At 42.7% G+C, this 18602-nt stretch overlaps 1 protein-coding gene across 6 annotated transcripts in view; it reads right to left on the bottom strand.

Moving 5' to 3' along the window:
- ZBTB38 (zinc finger and BTB domain containing 38) overlaps positions 1-18602 on the bottom strand; it is a 125411-nt gene that overhangs the window by 74916 nt on the left and 31893 nt on the right. For 4 of the 6 annotated variants that reach the window (XR_013413419.1, XR_013413418.1, XR_013413420.1 and 1 more), the window contains exons 1-2: positions 7365-7651; positions 6215-6289 (exon numbers count right to left, since the gene is read on the bottom strand). The gene's annotated coding sequence lies outside the window, so the exon portion shown is untranslated. Of the gene's footprint in view, positions 1-1119; positions 1530-6214; positions 6290-7364; positions 7652-18602 lie in introns of those variants that run through there. The other 2 variants (XR_013413421.1, XM_077990895.1) reach the window with 2 other exon arrangements.

The following is an 18602-nucleotide window of genomic DNA, read 5'->3' as shown; positions in this document are numbered from 1 at the left end:
CACAGCACCTTTCAGATTTAAAAAGGCAGGCACAGCTTGGGGCAGGTACTGTGAGGTCACACAGTGGGACTCCATCCTTGAGGCTAATTCCTCTGCAGCTGCCCTCGAGCTCTTGCTTGTCTTCCTTTCAATTCATCCCTGCCTTGACCTCAAATTTGCCCACACATTTTAGTCTGGCACTTGCCCTGACCCTGCTCCGCTGTCTTGGTTTCTGACCCCAGATCCCACCTCCTACTCTGCTTTTGTGGCGCTGATCACATGGATGCTGCCTGCACGGCTGCCCTCTCTTCTCCTGGGTCCAGCTTCTTCAGTGCTACCACCTCAGGGATCAGGGCACACCATGGTCTGGCCCCACTAGGTGACCAAGATGGGCACTTGGGTCCCTCGCTAGGTCTAGGCTGCCCAAGAGTGTCTTGAAGTATGGGCATGCCTATCTGAGGGCAGGTAAAAGCTCCTTGGCTGAGACAGGAGGTTGCCTCAGGGGTCAATCTTCTCACTGGTGCCTTTTGTCTCTTACCCAAAGGTTGGGTGACTCTGGGCCCTTTGTCTAGTTCAATCTTTGCCACTAAATCTCTGAGTGACCACCAGGAAGTAAATGAACCATTATGGGACTCAGTAATTTCATGTGTACAATACGGTTTCTTGCCTAGCTAATAATCTTTTTACTACATCATATCACAGTTAAAGGAAACTCTAAAAATCAGAAGCCAAAAAAAGGCTTTAAGTTAAATTCTGGTATAGATATACTAGCTTAGAGTTTCCTATTTTTTTTGTCTAATAAATGTTTGCCAACTGAATATTTGTTGAACTAAATGCAGCATGTCAATAGTTCTCAGGCATTAATGCAGAAGAATTGGGAGGGCAGATTAAAATGCATATCCCCAGGCTCCTCCTCAGAGCTTCCAATACCACTGGGGCCTAGCAGCATGCATTTTAATATGAGAAATGAAAAAAGACCAAGGTTTTGAAATAGACACTGGTACCTTTCTAGAGGCCAAATCACCAATATGCATTAGAAACTTTAAAAATAGTAGAACACTAAAGTCTATCAAAATGTCCAACAACAAAAATTTGATACATTAAAATGTATCAGTGCAATGGAAACACAGCCATTAAAAATCATGTTTTCAAAGACCATTTAGTGATTTGGTAAAACGTTTACAACATAATGTTAAATGGGGGCAAAACACCACATAAAATACCATCTCAACAATTTTTAACATTTTGATGTATTTTTTCCAATTTTTTCTTGTATATATTATTCTCTCCTTTTAAAAAGGAGAGAATGGGGTGGGGTTGGGGTGAGGGGTTATACTAATGCTCTTTTGGACAAAGATGAGGGCTCCACTCTCTCCACTCTGGCTTGGGAGGCACTACCCAAGGTCAATGCCTCCGTGGAGTAATTTCCAAGCCTCCTTGTCCCAATACACTAAGAGCCCCATAGAATGCCAGGAATCATCTTCTTTTGGCAGAGAGATGACTCATCCATCTTTCCTCAAAGGTTTCAGTGAACCCCAGGTTAAATGTCCCTGTGAATAAGATCAGAAGCCTCTCAGTGGGGATGACCTAGAATCAAATATGCTTTGGCTAGTTAGAAGTTGTGCTAAGGCTCCCAGATGAAAGTCAATTTAGAAAGACAAAAAAATATTTAAAATAACAAAAATAACAATATCAAAAGTCAAAGCACCAATACTGACCATAATTATGATGATTTTTTTTAATCAACACTTTTTTTTTTGCTCTGTTGCCTAGGCTGGAGTACAGTGGCCCAATCTTGGCTCACCACAACCTCCGCCTCCTGGTTCAAGCAATTCTCATACCTCAGTCTCCCAAGAAGCTGGGATTACAGGCATGTGCCACCAAGCCTGGCTAATTTTTGTATTTTTAGTAGAGACAGGGCTTCGTGATGTTGGCTGGTCTGGTCTTGAACTCCTGGCCTCAAGAAATCTGCCCACCTTGGCCTCCCAAAGTGCTGGGATGACAGGGTGAGCCACCGCGCCCGGCCTTTATCAACGCTTTACCTTGATGTGCACTTTTCTAAGCTGCCCAAATCATTTTGCATATATCACCTACTTATTCTGACAGAGTCTCAGCATTACATTTTCTAACGATACTATTTTGGAGGTAGGAGGGAGCTTGAAAGTTCTGATGAAAACCAGAAACTTCTTGAGTTAAAAACAAAACCCTGAAGTGTGGTATTTTCCAACTTGGTTCTTGACAAGAAATTAGGGGATTTCAGTGTGAGAAATTATAAAGCCCTATTACTATGAATTCTTAGTTTTGGTGAATATGATGTGGTATTTCTGCCAAACTCTCTAAGGAGAGTGACAGAACATTCATGATGCTGACCCATGGGGAGAAAGGAGCTTGCACATCTGTGCTATGACAATTCTAAAACCTCAGGGATTAAAATACCCAACTAGTGTAAGAGCTGCCTGTGTGAGACTGTGTGCTCAGTCCACATCTGCTCATCATGGCTCAACAAGGCCAGGCTCAGATCTTTAGATAACTTAAGCTCTGAAAAGACTACAGTGCCTCAAATTTGAATTATTACTCCTATGTGAAATTAAAATAGAAAAAAATAACAAAATGCAAAATTAAGGTTAAGAAAGCTCAACAACGTCTAACTTTTCCCAGACTGTCTACTTTGATGCTTTTTTTGAAATGTCAAATATCAAAATATTTACAAAATGTGTGTTTGTACACAATCCTGCTTTGCTGGTGTTGTCTGCGAGGTCACTCAGCATCCAGTGGTCACAGGGATCTATGGCTTTCTTTCAAACACCAAGTGTTGAACAGTAATGAAATTCTGGTACCTGATGTGGTGGTCTCACGCCCCTTCCTGTAGTAATATGCAGCTAGAAATTAGAAATCAGGAGGCCGGCCCCTCCCCCAACCCTAACACCATTCATATGTCAACTCCTGCTTACTTAGTGCTTTGAGGAGTCATAACAGATGGTAGTTGAAATTAGCAAGCTGTGATTAGCCATTCTCCCACATGAATGGACCCTGACGTTGACTGAGACCTTTGGCTCTGCCCTTCTTGAAAGACTCTGTTAGGCTAGGACTTCCAGCAACACATCATCCCCATTTGGCTCCAGCTTTTGAAATCTGGCACATATTCTTTTTTTTTTTTTTTTTTTGAGACGGAGTCTCGCTTTGTCACCCAGGCTGGAGTGCCGTGGTGCGATCTCGGCTCACTGCAAGCTCTGCCTCCCGGGTTCACGCCATTCTCCTGCCTCAGCCTCCCAGTAGCTGGGACTACAGGCGCCCGCCACCACGCCCGGCTAATTTTTTTTTGTATTTTTAGTAGAGACGGGGTTTCACCGTGTTAGCCAGGATGGTCTCGATCTCCTGACCTCGTGATCCGCCCGCCTCGGCCTCCCGAAGTGCTGGGATTACAGGCGTGAGCCACCGCGCCCAGCCAAAATCTGGCACATATTCTTAATTTACTCCTTCAACTGCGCCCTTCTAGCCGGCACTGTATTCCTCATTCACCTGGTCTTTTTTTTCTGAGATGGAGTTTCTCTCATGCTGCCCAGGCTGGAGTGCAATGGTGAGATCTCAGCTCACTGCAACTTCTGCCTCCTGGGTTCAGGCAATTCTCCTGCCTCAGCCTCCCAAGTAGCTGGGATTACAGGCGTGCGCCACAGTGCCTGGCTAATTTTGTATTATTATTATTATTTTTTTTTAGTAGAGATGGGGTTTCACCGTGTTGGTCAGGCTGGTCTCAAACTCCTGATCTCAAGTGATCCACTTGCCTATGCCTCCAAAAATGCTGGGATTATAGGTGCGAGCCACCGCGCCCAGCCCAACCTGGTCTTATCATTAGCTTACACCACAGCTAGCAACCCTATCAATAGATACTTTCAGTTCCTAACAACTTGGAAAGACAGACTTTCAGAGGTTGAAGTATTTTTGCAGCAACTCATCTTGTTATTCTATTCCACTCCTCCTCAGCTCCATCCTGATGTGAGGGGACTGGGCAGAGGTTAGGCAGCTGTAACAGGAGAGTAGGCCAGGCATCAGCCTCTGTCAGATACCTGAGAAGCTGTGGCAAATTGGCCAGTAACAGGCATCCCCACACAATAGACAATATGTGCTCTTCAGGGTGTGGATGTGGGTGCCAGAAAGGTCAAGTCCAGGGGCAAAAGTCAATCAGAAACCAGAATGTTTAGTCAGATATTGACAAAACTAGAGAACTAGGTACCAGGCACCTCAGACTTGAGTTCATTTTTATCTCACACCTTTAAGTTTGGGGCGTCACAAGGCACCCATCATATGGTTTCTATTCACCAATGAGGGGAATACTTCGCCAACATCAACAATGGTTAGAAGGTTACATAAAATGTTAAACTTATTAACAGTTCTCCAAATAGAGCTTACAACTTTACCACTTGTTATTTCAGTAAATGTTTTGAAACTTTTCCTGAAAATGAAAAGCTAGACATATATATCACATCCTTTGGGGCAGCATTAATAGCCCCAGCCTGAGACTTTTTAGTCTACTTTTAAATGTTTCTCGGCTGGGCCCGGTGGCTCACACCTGTTATTCTAGCACTTTGGGAGGCCAAGGTGGGTGGATTGCTTGAGCCCAGGAGTTCAAGACCAGCCTGGGCAACATGGTGAAACCTTGTTTCTACAAAAAATACAAAAATTAGCCAGGCATGGTGACGCATTCCTGTAGTCTCAGCTACTTGGGAGGATCGCTTGAACCTGAGAAGTTGAGGCTGCAGTGAGCCATGATTGCGCCACTGTACTCCAGCCTGGGTGACAGAGTGAAACCCTGTCTCAAAGAAAAAAAAAGTTTCTTGGCTGGGCGCAGTGGCTCATGTCTGTAATCTCGGCACTTTGGGAGACCAAGGCCGGCAGATCACGAGGTCAAGAGATCAAGACCATCCTGGCCAACATGGTGAAACCCCAACTCTACTATAAAATACAAAAATTAGCTGGGTGTGGTGGTGCATGCCTGTAGTCCCAGCTACTTGGGTGGCTGAGGCAGTAAAATCACTTGAACCTGGGAGGCAGAGGTTGCAGTGAACTGAGATCATGCTGATGTACTCCAGCCTGGCAATAGAGTGAGACTCTGTCTAAAAAAAAAAGAAAAGAAAAGAAAAGAAAAGAAAAAAACAGTTTCTCTAATAATTTGGTTTAAAGGTCTCACCTTAGGGAATTTTTCCCCGATCAAGTATCTCAAGACCTGGAGCAGATTAGGTAGGATACATTTCCAAAGCCTCCAGAAGCAGAGAAAACTACAAGCTAAGGAAGTCAAGAGCTTTCCTACAGACTACTGGGGCTCCTAGTTGGGGAAGCAGAATTCTGTCACAATTCCAACTAATATGACTAGATCCAGGAAGGAGACAAAGCCGGTATAGTCCTAGACCAAGAGGATACTGAGGGGAAAAATAAGGAGAAGGAAATAAGGAAAATGTCCTTCGTGGTTCACTGGCCATGGGCAACATGATGGTGCTCACTCAGGGTCATAATGGACAGAGGTGTTGAGAAATCTCATCCATTGCGTCTTGCGCTCATGGCCAGATGTTACCTAAGAGTGTCAGTCAGGAAAATCTAAATGTGGATAATTTTTTTACTTATCCCACTGTTTCTATGCAACTTTATCCTTGAGAGTCTCCAAGTTTCTTTTATGTGCTGTGCCAGAGAGAACTACTTCTTCTTTAGAAACCCTCCAGAGCTGTCACTGCTAAGTGGCTGCCCCATCAGGGACTACATTTCCCAGACTCCTCTGTGGTTAGTTGTGGTCATGTGATGGAGTTTTAGCCAATGGAATGTGAGTAGAAGTAATACGCACCACTTCTAGGCAGGGCCCATAAAAAACTCCCATGTGCACCTTTTCACGCTCTTTTCTTACTTCACTGAGGAGTGGAGACACCCCCAGGCGACCTTGAAAACCACATGCTGCAGAAGGCAAAGCCCCTTTCTACCTGTGTCTCTGAATGAATGCATGAAAAACAGTTGCCCCACTGACCTGTACTGTTACATAAGCAAGAAATAAACTATTGTGTTTGAGCCACTATAGATTTGGGGTTCTATTATAACAATTAGCCTATCCTAATATTGTTTTTGATACAGCTATTATCATTGTGTACAGAAATCTCTGTGCCCTTTCCCCCTTTCTTTAAATCTTACCGTAAACTGAAAAAGGAGAATTGGGAGACTTAAATTTAAGTAGCTGTTGGGGACAAATGACACTTACCAAATTAGTGGTCACAACATTCAGATCTCAGAGCCACAAGAACAGGAGTACAGCAGAGCCTCACTTCAAGACCACCTAATATATTAAAGTAAAACAAAAAGTAAAACATAAGGCCTATAAAACAGATATTTTAGTGTGTGACAGTTAATTTCCAAAGGGAGTTGTCCGTTTACAAAGGAATATGCCACTGTTTTCCAGTAAATGACAAGCTTCCTTACTGCCTTTAAAATGAGGCACCCCCGCTCCCCAATAATTTTAACATAGAATTTCTGAAGAACACATCTTCTCCGATACGTCAGCTGTACGAAGACTAGATGCTGACTCAGGGGATGACTTTAGAAGCCAGGAAAATCAGGGTATGATTTCTATGCCTGTGTGCCGTTCTCATGTACATGTCAAAACTTTTCTCTTGGGAACTTAACTTTCTTGGGTAGGAACTTCCAGAGGCTGTGAAATTACAGGCTTTGTGAAGAACTATGAGTTTGTAGTCAAAGTTAAAACAGACACATTGTGTCTTTGTGTTTAATGTCATCTGAGATACGATGGCACAAGTAGGAATGAAAATAAGTCCTCTGTAAACAGGGCAATAAGATAATGTAGGTTCATACACGGAACAATCAGAAACGTGCGCAGTAAAGGCAGCACGGTTGTGTGCATCTTTTTACCAGGGCTGTCATCTTTTACCAGGTTAAGTGTGAAAATACCATTTGATGGCACAGGACACGTATTTGCCTAGAACAGGGTTTATTTTTACGTCTGATCGCTCAGTATAAGATCTAGGAAGCAAACAATCCAGAACTCTGAACAAACATTCTGACCGTCTGAAACAGAGTACTCAGGTGAGGGGAGGAAGAGGAGGCAAAACAAGAGGGTTGACAGGGAAAGGCATCAGTTGGGCCATTCTTCCCTGGGTTTCCGTCTTAGTATTGTTCTTTTTTTTTTTTTTTTTTTTTTTTGCATTCTTTTCTGATCCTGTAGAGAAGAGAGATATCAGATCCCTTTGGGGCCGTATTTAGAGGGTCTCCCAAATGCAGTCCCTACTCCCAACTCTGGGCTGGGGCTTGGCAAGCTGTAGGCGTCAGGGAACAAGATGGCGCCCTACGGTGAAGGGCGCTGAGTGAGGGGGTGCCAAAAGTGGGCCTTCACTTACTCGGAGGCGCTGGCTCCTCTGAAGCCCAGACGCTGCCAACTCCTTGGGCCCAGGAGTCACAACCGCTTTCGTGCCCTGGGTTCTTCACTTCTTGTGGCGATCGGCTCCACATATTTTTCTGATGATGTCACCCATTCTGACTTCCTACATTTTGAAAGTTGATCTACAAGTAAAATCTTTCGTGAGGCTTAAAAAAAAGAAGAAAAGAAATAAAAGGTGTGCTGTAGGGAGATGGAGAGGAGAAAGGCCGTTGCCTCTTTATTTTGAGATTTGCTGCAGCTGCGAGTGCCACTCCCCAGCTAGTTTCCTGGCTTCAGAGGGAGGCCAGTGGCCGGGCGTGGGTGACGTCAGGGCCAGGCCTGAGTCATCGCCAGCAGCCCGGCTGGGCTGCCCTGCCACTCGGAAGGGGACAAAAGGAACCTTTGATGTCCAGAGGCCCTCCTCTCAGCACACTCGCCGGCACAGACCAGCAGGCCAGGAGAACATTCCTGCCGTCTCCCCACCCCCAGCCGCCCTTCCTACTTCCGAAACAGCCCCAGACAGATTCAACAAGGCCTCCCCAAAGGACATCACCCTCCTGCATGGCAGAGGCATGGCCGTGCTCTGTCAGAGAAGCAGGGAAGAAGAAGAGGCTGTTTCCCTGGGGACCTCTCACTGCCCCTCTGCCATCCCCCTTCTGTGTGGTGCCCACCTACTCAAGGAGTTGCAGTGGTATTGAAAGAGATGCGGAAAGGTGGAAGGCACTTTTGTCACCATCCCCGGGCAGCTGCTGGTGGTCAGTCTATTCTCCTCTGCCTCTGTACTGTGGCCCTGGGCTTAGCTCCCTGCCCTAGGTGCCAACATGAACTAGCTCTTCCTGGATTTAAGACATGACTGCTCTTTAAAGGGGATATTTATATCTCAGTGCCTGGCCTGAGGCTTGGTAAATATCTGATGAATTAAGGAATGATAATTGCAAAATAAAATAGTAGAGGACACATATTAAATACTTAGAGTGAACATTCAAGCCTCTGTGCTTTATGAAGATTATTTCATTTATTGGTTATCACAACAAAAAAGCTGTGAGGTACGTACTATTAATAGTCTTAATGCTATAGAGGAGGAAATGGATGCTCAGAGAGGTTAAGACACTTTTCTGAAGCCTCACAGCTAGTTAGTTCGTGGCAGAGTCTGGATCATCTAATCTCACATCCTGTTTTCTTAATCACGGTGCTGAGTGGCTGGAGCGAATGAAGGAATATTGACCAAGGGCACCCTGGCCAGGAGAAAGGAGACAAGGATAAAGATGGGACTTGAAACCAAATCCTACAAGGAAACAGTGAAACAATTAGGAATGTTCTGGCAACATGGGCCTCAGGCCTTCTTACTGCGTCAACACCAGGTCTGAGGTTTGGCAACTGGGCGGGTTACTCAGCGTGGCCAGGAGGGCGAGTCAGTCATCAGGTTCAAGCAGGGATGAGAAACTAGGGAGGTCGGATGGACGCAGGTCTGTGGCATGCAAAATGCAAAATCCGAGAGCCACGGGGGACAGAGTACCTCGGCGGGAGCCAGAGTCCACGCTTGTCTTTTTGTTGCCTTCTGGCCTCATGGATATGGGTGGGAAGGTCAGTGAAATTAAAGGGATACATCTGGGGTAGACAAGAACGCTACAGGAAGAAGGACATGACGGCACTCTCAAAGACTCTGGACTCAGAAAAAGAGTTGGAACTGTGGTGTGGTTTTAGAGTGCAGGAGCAACGGGAAGGGACAGGGAACAGATCTGGACTTGACAATGGTAGTTACTTTCTACTCTTAGCGCCCTCCTACCAGGAATCGGCTGCCTTTCTGGGCCTGAGGGAGAGTCCTGGCAATGACTGTGGGCAAGCAAAGGCGAGGAGGGGTGGCGAGAAGAGAACATCTGCTTTTGGGGTATCTGGGCCCAGTGTAAGAATGACCTACGAGGTAGCCTCTCCCCGTGTGGTTTATGATTCTGTGGTTTGTACTTTTCCATGATTCTTTTAGAGTAAATGTCTCATTCCAAGAGGAAGACAAAACCAGGAATTTTCAGCCCCTTGTGGAGGCCTCCTCGATAACACACCCACAGCTTTCCTTCCCACTGTGGGTGGGGTGTCAGGTCACAGAGACCACTGTCCCTGGCTCAGGCAATCTGTGCCTCTGATGCCTGGGACATTGTGTAGTTCTACCTTGTTCCTGGGAGCTCTGCCAGTTGCCACTCTGAGGAATTGCACTTGTTCCTTGTAGTTTGAATCCCTAGGCAGGTGGAATTTATAGAGGTGAATTTCACAAGAGAGAAAGCCACATGCTTTTAATCAAGGGAGCAGCAGCAACTGATCAGGTTCACTGTCAGTGTCTGCACACAGCCTGATCTTGGGCTGAGGAAATCACTTTAAGTTCCAGGCATTTTTGGCAGAAGACTTGTTTATTCTTTTCTTCCTTCTCTGCAAAAAATGCCTCTGGGCACCTCCCTGCTCTGTTTCCCCAAAGACTCAGTGGCCTTGCTTGCTTCATACACACAGGTATTTATTCCTCTAATAAGATGAACAAAGGCTGATCATTTCTTCACCCTGCATCCTATCAGGATAATGTGAACAGAAAAATAAAGAAAAGAAGCAGAAATGATCAGTAAGCTTAAGTGAGACACAGATTCTTGGGTTATATGCTCTGGGGTTGATACTAACAGTGAACATAAAATCAGAGAACTGGGACAAATATCCATTTGAAGATACAGAGAAGTAAGTACAATATCACTTCCCTAGCTTCTACCTGAAGTGGAGCAGCCTCCTCCTTTGCTACAACAAATGCAGTTAAATGCTGGTAATTAAAACCAAACCTTTATTAATGCAAGGAATTCCTTGGAAGACTTGTCTATACTTGCTGCCTTAGATTTCTCTCATTTCATTCCCTCTCTTTAAAAAAAATTATTAAGGTATAATTTACATACCATAAAGTTCACCCACTTAAAGTGTACAATTCAATGGGTTTTAGTGTATTTACAGAATTATGTAATTTGTAATCTATGTTTTTAACGTTTTTTGTCACCCCCCAAAAAAACACCGTGCCTATTAGGTATCACATTCTTCATTTGTCCCCACCTACCAGCCCTAGACGACCACTCATCTAGTTTCTGTCTCTATAGATTTTCCTCTTCTGGATATTTTCTACAAATGGAATCATACAATATATGGTTCAAATATCTGTCCTCTCCAAAACTCATGTTGAAATTTAATCTCCAATATGGCAGTATTGAGAGGTGGGGTCTTTCAGAGATGGTTAATCCACTCATGGATTAATGATTAATTGGTTAATGGATTAATGGGTTATCACAAGAGAGAGACTTGTGGCTTTATAAGAAGAGGAAGAGGGACCTGAGCTAGCACTTTCAGCCCCCTCACCATGTAATGTCCTGTGTCACCTTGGGACTTGCCAGAGAGTCCCCACCAGTAAGAAGGTCCTCACCAGATGTGATCCCTAGACTTTGGACTTCTCAGCCTTCATAACTGTAAGAAGTGAATTTCTTTTCTTTATGAATTACCCAGTTTCAAGTGTTCTGTTTAAGCAACAGCAAATGAACTAAGGCATAGAATAGTTTAGTACTTCATTCCTTTTTATGCCCAAATAATATTCCACTGTGTGAGTATACAACATTTTGTTTATCCAAATCTCAGTTGATGAACACTTGAGTTGTTTTCACTTTCTGGCTGTTATGAATAATGTTGCTATGAACATTCATGTGCAAGTTTTTTTTTTTTGTGGACATGCATTCATGTCTCTTGGGTAGACACAAAAGAGTGGGATTGCTAGGTGATATCATACTATGTTTAACATTTTGAGAAACTGTCAAACTGTTTTCCAAAGTGCTGCATCATTTTACATTCTCACCAGCAATTTATGAGGGTTCTGATTTCCCCACATCCTCACCAACGCTGTTATTGTCTGTCTTTTTTATTATAGCCATCCTAGTGGGTACAATGTGATATCTCATTGTGGTTTTGAATTGCATTTAACAAATGACTAATGATGTTGAGTGTGTTTTCAGGAGCTTATTGGTCACTTGTATATCTTCTTTGGAGAACTGTCTATTCAAATCCTTTATCTTTCAAATTGGGCTTTTTTTTTTTTTTTTTTTTTTTTTGATGGAGTTTCCCTCTTATTGCCTAGGCTGGAGTGCAATGGCACCATCTCAGCTCATTACAACCTCCACCTCCCGGGTTCAAGCAATTCTCCTGCCTCAGCCTCCCAAGTGCTGAGATTACAGGCATGCGCCACCATGCCTGGCTAATTTTGTATTTTTAGTAGAGACGGAGTTTCTCTATGTTGGTCAGGCTGGTCTTGAACTCCTGACCTCAGGTGATCTGCCTGCCTCGGCCTCCTAAAGTGCTGGGATTACAGGTGTGAGCCACTCGGACTAAATTTTTTTTTTTAAATTTTTCAGTTTTAGGGATTCTTTATATATCCCAGACACAAGTCCCTTATCAGATATATTTTATAATATTATCTCCCTGTCCATGATTGTCATTTCATTTCTGGTTGGTGTTATTTGAAGCATAAAAGTTTTGAATTTTGATGAAGTCCAACTGGTGTCAAACTCCCAACCTCAGGTGATCCGCCTGCCTTGGCCTCCCAAGGTGCTGGGATTACAGGCGTGAGCCACCGTGCTCAGCCTATTTTTAAATTTTTTTAATTTTTGAGTTTTAGGGATTCTTTATATATCCCAGACATAAGTCCCTTATCAGATATATATTTTACAATATTATCCCCCTGTCTATGGTTGTCATTTCCGGTTGGTGTTATCTGAAGCATAAAAGTTTTTAATTTTGATGAAGTCCAACTTATCAATCTTCTCTCTCATCACTTGTACTTTTGGCATCATATTTAAGAAAACATTATCTAACCCAAGGTCATGGAGATTTACACCTGAGTTTTCTTCTAAGAATTTTATAGTTTTAGTTCTTTTTTTTGAGATGGAGTCTCGCTCTGTCTCCCAGGCTGGAGTGCAGTGGCCGGATCTCAGCTCACTGCAAGCTCCGCCTCCCGGGTTTACACCATTCTCCTGCCTCAGCCTCCCGAGTAGCTGGGACTACAGGTGCCCGCCACCTCGCCTGGCTAATTTTTTGTATTTTTTTTAGTAGAGATGGGGTTTCACCATGTTAGCCAGGATGGTCTTGATCTCCTGACCTCGTGATCCACCCGTCTCGGCCTCCCAAAGTGCTGGGATTATAGGCTTGAGCCACCGCGCCCGGCCTAGTTTTAGTTCTTACATTTAGATCTATGATACACTTTAAGTTAATTTTGCTTAGGTGTGAGGTAGGGATCCACATTCATTCTTTTCATGTGGCTATCTGGTTGTCCCATAACTATTTGTTGAAAAGATTATTTTTACAACAATTCTGTACATATAAAACTATTCTAAAATAAAGAGTTTATTTTAAAAAAAGTTTATTCTTTCCTCTATTGAATTGTCTTGGCCCCTTTGTCAAAAATCAACTGACAATAAATATTAATATTTATTCCTGGAGTCTTAATTCTATTCCATTGATTTAGATATCTATTGTTATGTCAGTACCACACTGTTTTGATTACTATAGCTTTATGTTATGTTTGGAAATTAGGAAGTGTGAATCTACCAACTTTGTTCTTTTTCAAGATTGTTTGGCTATTCTGAATCCCTTGAATTGCTGTATGATTTTTAGGATCAGCTTCTCAATTTCTGCAAAAATCCAGCTGGGGTTTTGATAGATGTTAAATTGTACCTGCAGATCAATTTTGGGAGTAATCCCATATTAGCAATATTAAGTCATCTGATTCATAAACTTAGGAAGCCTTCTCATTTATTTAGATCTTTGATTTATTTCAGCAATGTTTTGTTGTTTTCAGTGTACAAGTCTTGCAATTATTTTGTTAAATTTATTCTCGAGTATTTTATTAACTGGTATTGTTTATACTGGGAATCATCTATGCTCATGGACTTAAGAGTTTCTGCTTTCATGATCAAAAGTCTTAAGTCCCAGTCCTGGTTTCACTATTTATTACCTGCATGTAATGTAAGGTTACTTCGACTGTATCAAGTTCTTTTTCTTCATGTGAGAAAAAGGAAATACTAATACCACCTTATGGGTTTGTTATGCAGATTAAATAAGATAATGCACATGTAACCCTATTCAGACCATGACCCACAGGGTGCGGTCTTGGGGAGGGGGCAGGGTTGCAGTCCAAGAAACCCAGTCTAGTTGCCAAAAGTAACTTCTAATTAACTCATATTAATACTTGCATTTCTCAAACATCACAAAGAGCCCCTTCAATTCCCCTTAGCATCCTTTCCCTCTCCTATCCAAGCCCCTTACACTCCATAGCTTCTGCCTCCCTTTCTTTCTCCCAAACTCCGTAAAAGCTTTCTTTCCAGTCCTAATCAGCATTCCTCTGGTTCTTCTGCTTCTGTCCAGTTCTTCTTCTGATGGAGCAGAAAAAGAAATTGGACAGACAAATCCAGAAATCTTGTTAGTGGGCAGGAAGAGAAGAAAATCAGGGAACACTTAAACTTAATGTATGTCCTATCACTCATGTAAAGTGCTTAGTGCAATGTCTGATATATAATAATGGCTCAATAGATGTTGGATTAAAAATGTTTTTTTTTTGTGCTGGTTATTTTATGCTATCCATATTTTATGTTAATGATGTGGGGTTTAGATCATAACCTCTGAGAATCCAGCCTAGAGATTGCTACCCAATAGCCCATCATCACTCATTCGGGTGAATTTTGGGAATTCGAATTTGGAATTATTGTTCTATTTTCTTCCTCCTGAATCATGCCTCAGAGAATGAGCCCTTGGCAAACTGTAAAAAGTTCATCTTTAGGGCTCCTTGAGCATTGTTTGGAGGCCACATCTGTTTCCTCCCTACACCAGCCCCAGGACCCTATACTCTTTCCCCTCCACAAAACCTTCTAGTATAATACCTTCAAGCGTAGGTCAGGACTCATTATTTAGTGGGTCAGCATTGGTTTCAAGTGATAGAATAAAATAAAACAATAGAAAAGATCCAAGTACATTATAACAAACACTTTCAATTTTATAATATGTATGTGAGCTGGGTCTCTCTGTGAAACATATTTTCTATCGTGGTTCAGGGTTTTAAAAAAATGTTTAAAAACCAGTGTCGATATAGATCCCTCACTTTCACTAAGGTGTTTAAACAACTCATGAGAGATAAACTCCTCTTAGTGATGTGTCCACTTATATAGGGTTGGAGACCTTAAGTTCTAGGGATGAAGCTCCATCAGTAGTGAAGTATTTGGGGGCACTGAGGCTCTTTCCTGTAATATACAACACTTGGAGAAGGAGTAACTTCTGTTCCTGCTCCCTCATGCCACCCCGTAGCCATCCCCTTCTCTCATTCCCACAATATCTACACATCCACACCTTGAACTTGTGTGGTTTTCTATTTTTCAAAACTCTTTCACGTACTCCATCTCATTTGGTTTTCACAACTATTCTATGAAGTTGATGGGTCAGATGCAAGTCCTTGCTTGGCCACTTAACATACTGTGTGACCTTAACTTCTCAGCCTCAGCGTCTTCAGTTCCGTTATTTATATAAAACCAGAGAAGTCAAGAAATTTGGCCAACATCACACAGCCCAGAAGTGGCAGGACCAGGAAGAGAACTAGATTTTCCACCTCCCAGCCTGGTTGTCCTGCAGGCTCCGCTTATGGAAATGCATATCTTTTTTTAGAGGCATGATTCATCTGACTACCTTACAAAGAATGTTTAAAAAGCAGAGAACATTTTGCTCTCCCCTCCCCGCCATATCTAAAAACACTGACTTTAATGGCACCAGGCACAAGACAAACAACTCTTCATGCTTCATGGTGAGGGGTTATCACACTCAACATCAAAGACTATTTATTTAAGGCTGGGGCGGTCAGAAACAGAAACAAAGTCAAGAGGAGAGGAAAACAAAGTTCCCAGAGTGCTCTGTTTTTGTCCTTTGTGTAGCAGAGTGTCCCCTCTAGTGGTTCTGGAGGAAAATAACTTCTGGAAAACACATTTACAGATTTGACATTGATGGAGTCAGAGAATTTGGTGCTTCAGGGAAGCTTAAAGCACTCGGTTCTGTGCTTCCTTTTATTGATGAGAAATTGAGGACAAGAACAGTGATTCTCAACCAGGGGTGCGTTTGCCCCCTGGAAAACGTTTGGCAACATCTGGAGACATTTTTTATTGTCATTTTGGGGGGTAATACTGTCAACAGTGGGTAGAAGCCAGGGATGCTGCCAAACATCCTACAATACACAGGACAGCCCCCCACCCCAACACAACTATCTGGTCCAGTAAGTCAATAGTACTGAGGTGAAGAAATCCTAGACTAGAAAAATAATGGGACCGGCCCAGGGACTTACAACTTATTCACAGCTTTTGACAGCTCAGACTAAGCATTCTCTTTTTGTTCCTTAATTTTTTAAAATTAGAATTGTTAACAATTCAAAAATAATACATGCTCATGAGTAATATAATAAAATATAATTAAAAGATTTTCCATCCCCTCATGCCTCCCCAGAATCAATGTTAACATCCTTGGTGGTTGATTAGGCTGAACTGTATTAGAAATGACAACTGCAGATCCTTTTTGATGTAAAAAATGGCAATTTCTGATGGTGAAGCTTAAGACATTCATCCCTCTCTCCAGGCACACACCGAAACAAGCATCAAGGCACACAGGGGATTCTTTTGACTTTGCTTGTCATACAGGAGTTAGAGTCAATAGCACAAATTATAATTTTTCATATTTAATAAACAGAGTACCTCTTCAGATCAAAGATAAGGATCTACTGCATGTTCCCAGAAGCTTAGGATGCTTAGCACTGTGAGGTCCCAGAGCTAAGATGGTCTATGACAGACATTAGAGGACACTGAATCGTGTGGTGCATGTCTTTAATGCCTCTTTGACACTTGGGATCTCACCCTTTTGTAGAGAGCTTGGCTCAGGATTAGAATCTTCTGCAGGCTATGCTGTCTACCTAGAAATTAGTAAGATTCTTTTGTTGTTTTTGTATTTATTATTATGGACATTTTATAGGAAGCACGTTTGGTTTTCTATTGAATATGAGGTTTTAAAACTTCATTTTATGACAAGTTTATAAGGAAAACTGAGACAACTCAAAAAAAATTTGTTGTTTTTGTTTATGAGACAGGGTCTTGCTCTGTTGCCCAGACTGGAGTGCAGTGGTGTGATCATGGCTCACTCCAACCTCAACCTTCTGGGCTCAAGCAATCCTCCCACCTCAGCCCCCTGAGTAGCTGGAACCACAGGCATGCACCACCATGCCTGGCTAATTTTTTAACTTTTTGTAGAGATGAGGTCTTGCTGTGTTGCCCAGGCTGGTCTTGAACTCCTGGGCTCAAGCGATCCTCCTGCATTGGCCTCCCAAAGTGCTGGGATTACAGGCATGAGCCACTGTGCCTGGTCCCGTTATATTTTTATTGATTACTGTTTTTCTTATCTTCACTATTCCAGTTGACCACATTCTTATCTTCAAAAAATACTGTCCTTTGCTGGACTAAGAATGCTCTGCTATCCTGGATCTTCTTTGTCTCTTGTGGCAAACACTGTTGTTAGCCTACACAATTGCCAACACCTCTCCTTTCCTTCTTGCTGGGCAGAGCTCACCACCCACCACAGGGGTTGACAATGGCAGACAGGCACATGCTCAGCCTACCTCACAACTAAGGCATGGATGTGTGGTATGATTCTGGCCAATGGCACATGAGGGGAAGTTTCTTGGGTAGGGCACTGGGAAAAAGTTTCCTTCCTTAAAATCCAGAGTTTCAGGTTTCTGTAAGCGATTGTATGAAGAGGTGATTCCTTGAAGAGCTGCAGCATCTTCCAACAATGAGGGGGAAGGTCAGAGTGTAAAAATCAGTACCTTAAGATGGTAGAGAGAAAGGTGGAAGAGCTGGGTCCTTGGCAACACTGGTAAGTCATGGGTCAACTCAAGAACCACCTACTTCCAGGTTTCCTGTTAGTAAGATAATATGTCTTTGTCATTTATGCTATTTGTACTTCAGTGTTCCTTACTTGCAGCCAAAAGCTTCCTTACTGACCACTCATATGACCACATAACAGCTACTCACTGGCCTCCTAATGGCTCTCCTTGACCTCCCAGCCCCCATCCACCATCCTGAATGCAGTTCCTTCTCTTTAAAGAGCCAGTTTGGTTACAGAATTCTGTAGTTCAAGCCTTTAGTGGTAGTATTGTGCCAAATCAAATAAGCCACTGACAAAAGACCACAAATTCTATGTTTTCATAAATATAATACATCCAGAACAGAGAAATCTATATGGGCAGAAAATAGATTACTTGTTGCTTAGGGATGGGATGGAGATGAGGGCTTAGGGAGGTGACAGTCGAAGGGTATAAGGTTTCTTTCTGAGGTGATGAAAATTTTCTAAAAGTGACTGTGTTGATGGTTGCATTTGTCTGTGACTATACTAAAAACTTCTGAATTATACACTTTAAAAGGGTGAATTTTACACTTTAAGTAGGTGAATTGAATGACATGTGAATCATATCTTAATAAAGCCATTCTTAAAAGAACATTTCGTGGTGATCTATTATCTAGAAAATAAAGCACAAATTCATTTCCTTGATTTTCAAAGTCTTCCACCCTCTGGCCTCAAACTACCATATAATTTAACTCCTCATGACTTTCCTATTGGCAGACAATTGGACAGATTGCAAGGGTTCCAGACATACAACCTGTGCTTCCCTGCTTCTCTGCCTTTGCTCCTTGTTCCCTGGGCCTGGCAGGATCCCTCCCACCATCTTGGTCTATCAAAATTTAACTTGCCTTTGAGGCTGAATTCAAATGTTCTCCCTAATATTTCTGCCTGGAAAGCCAGGCAGAAATGCCCCTTGCACCTCTGAATTAGTAGAATTCAATAGACTTCCTGTGGTACTTACCTTGTACTCTTTCACGGGCTGATGGCTATATGACCACAGTTTCTGAATCAGAAGTTGGTTCTAATGCTGTGTCAGTAAGAAAGACTATTAGAAACCAGGATCACTTTAGAAAATTTGGATTATGTGGTTACCATAATAGCCTTCCCACTAGAGTGTATGATCTTTATTGGGTAACATCTTTTCCTCTCTCACAGACTTCTCACCACGGTCTCTCAGGTGAATAAAAAGCTTAGGTTCCTTTTTCTCTACAATGCATATGAAATGTGGTTAGGTGGTGTTAAT

This window comes from Macaca mulatta, chromosome 2 (genome assembly GCF_049350105.2).
Source record: "Macaca mulatta isolate MMU2019108-1 chromosome 2, T2T-MMU8v2.0, whole genome shotgun sequence".
Classification (NCBI taxonomy): domain Eukaryota; kingdom Metazoa; phylum Chordata; class Mammalia; order Primates; family Cercopithecidae; genus Macaca; species Macaca mulatta.
Note: the sequence above shows the minus strand (reverse complement) of the source record. Positions and strands in the feature narration are given on the sequence as shown.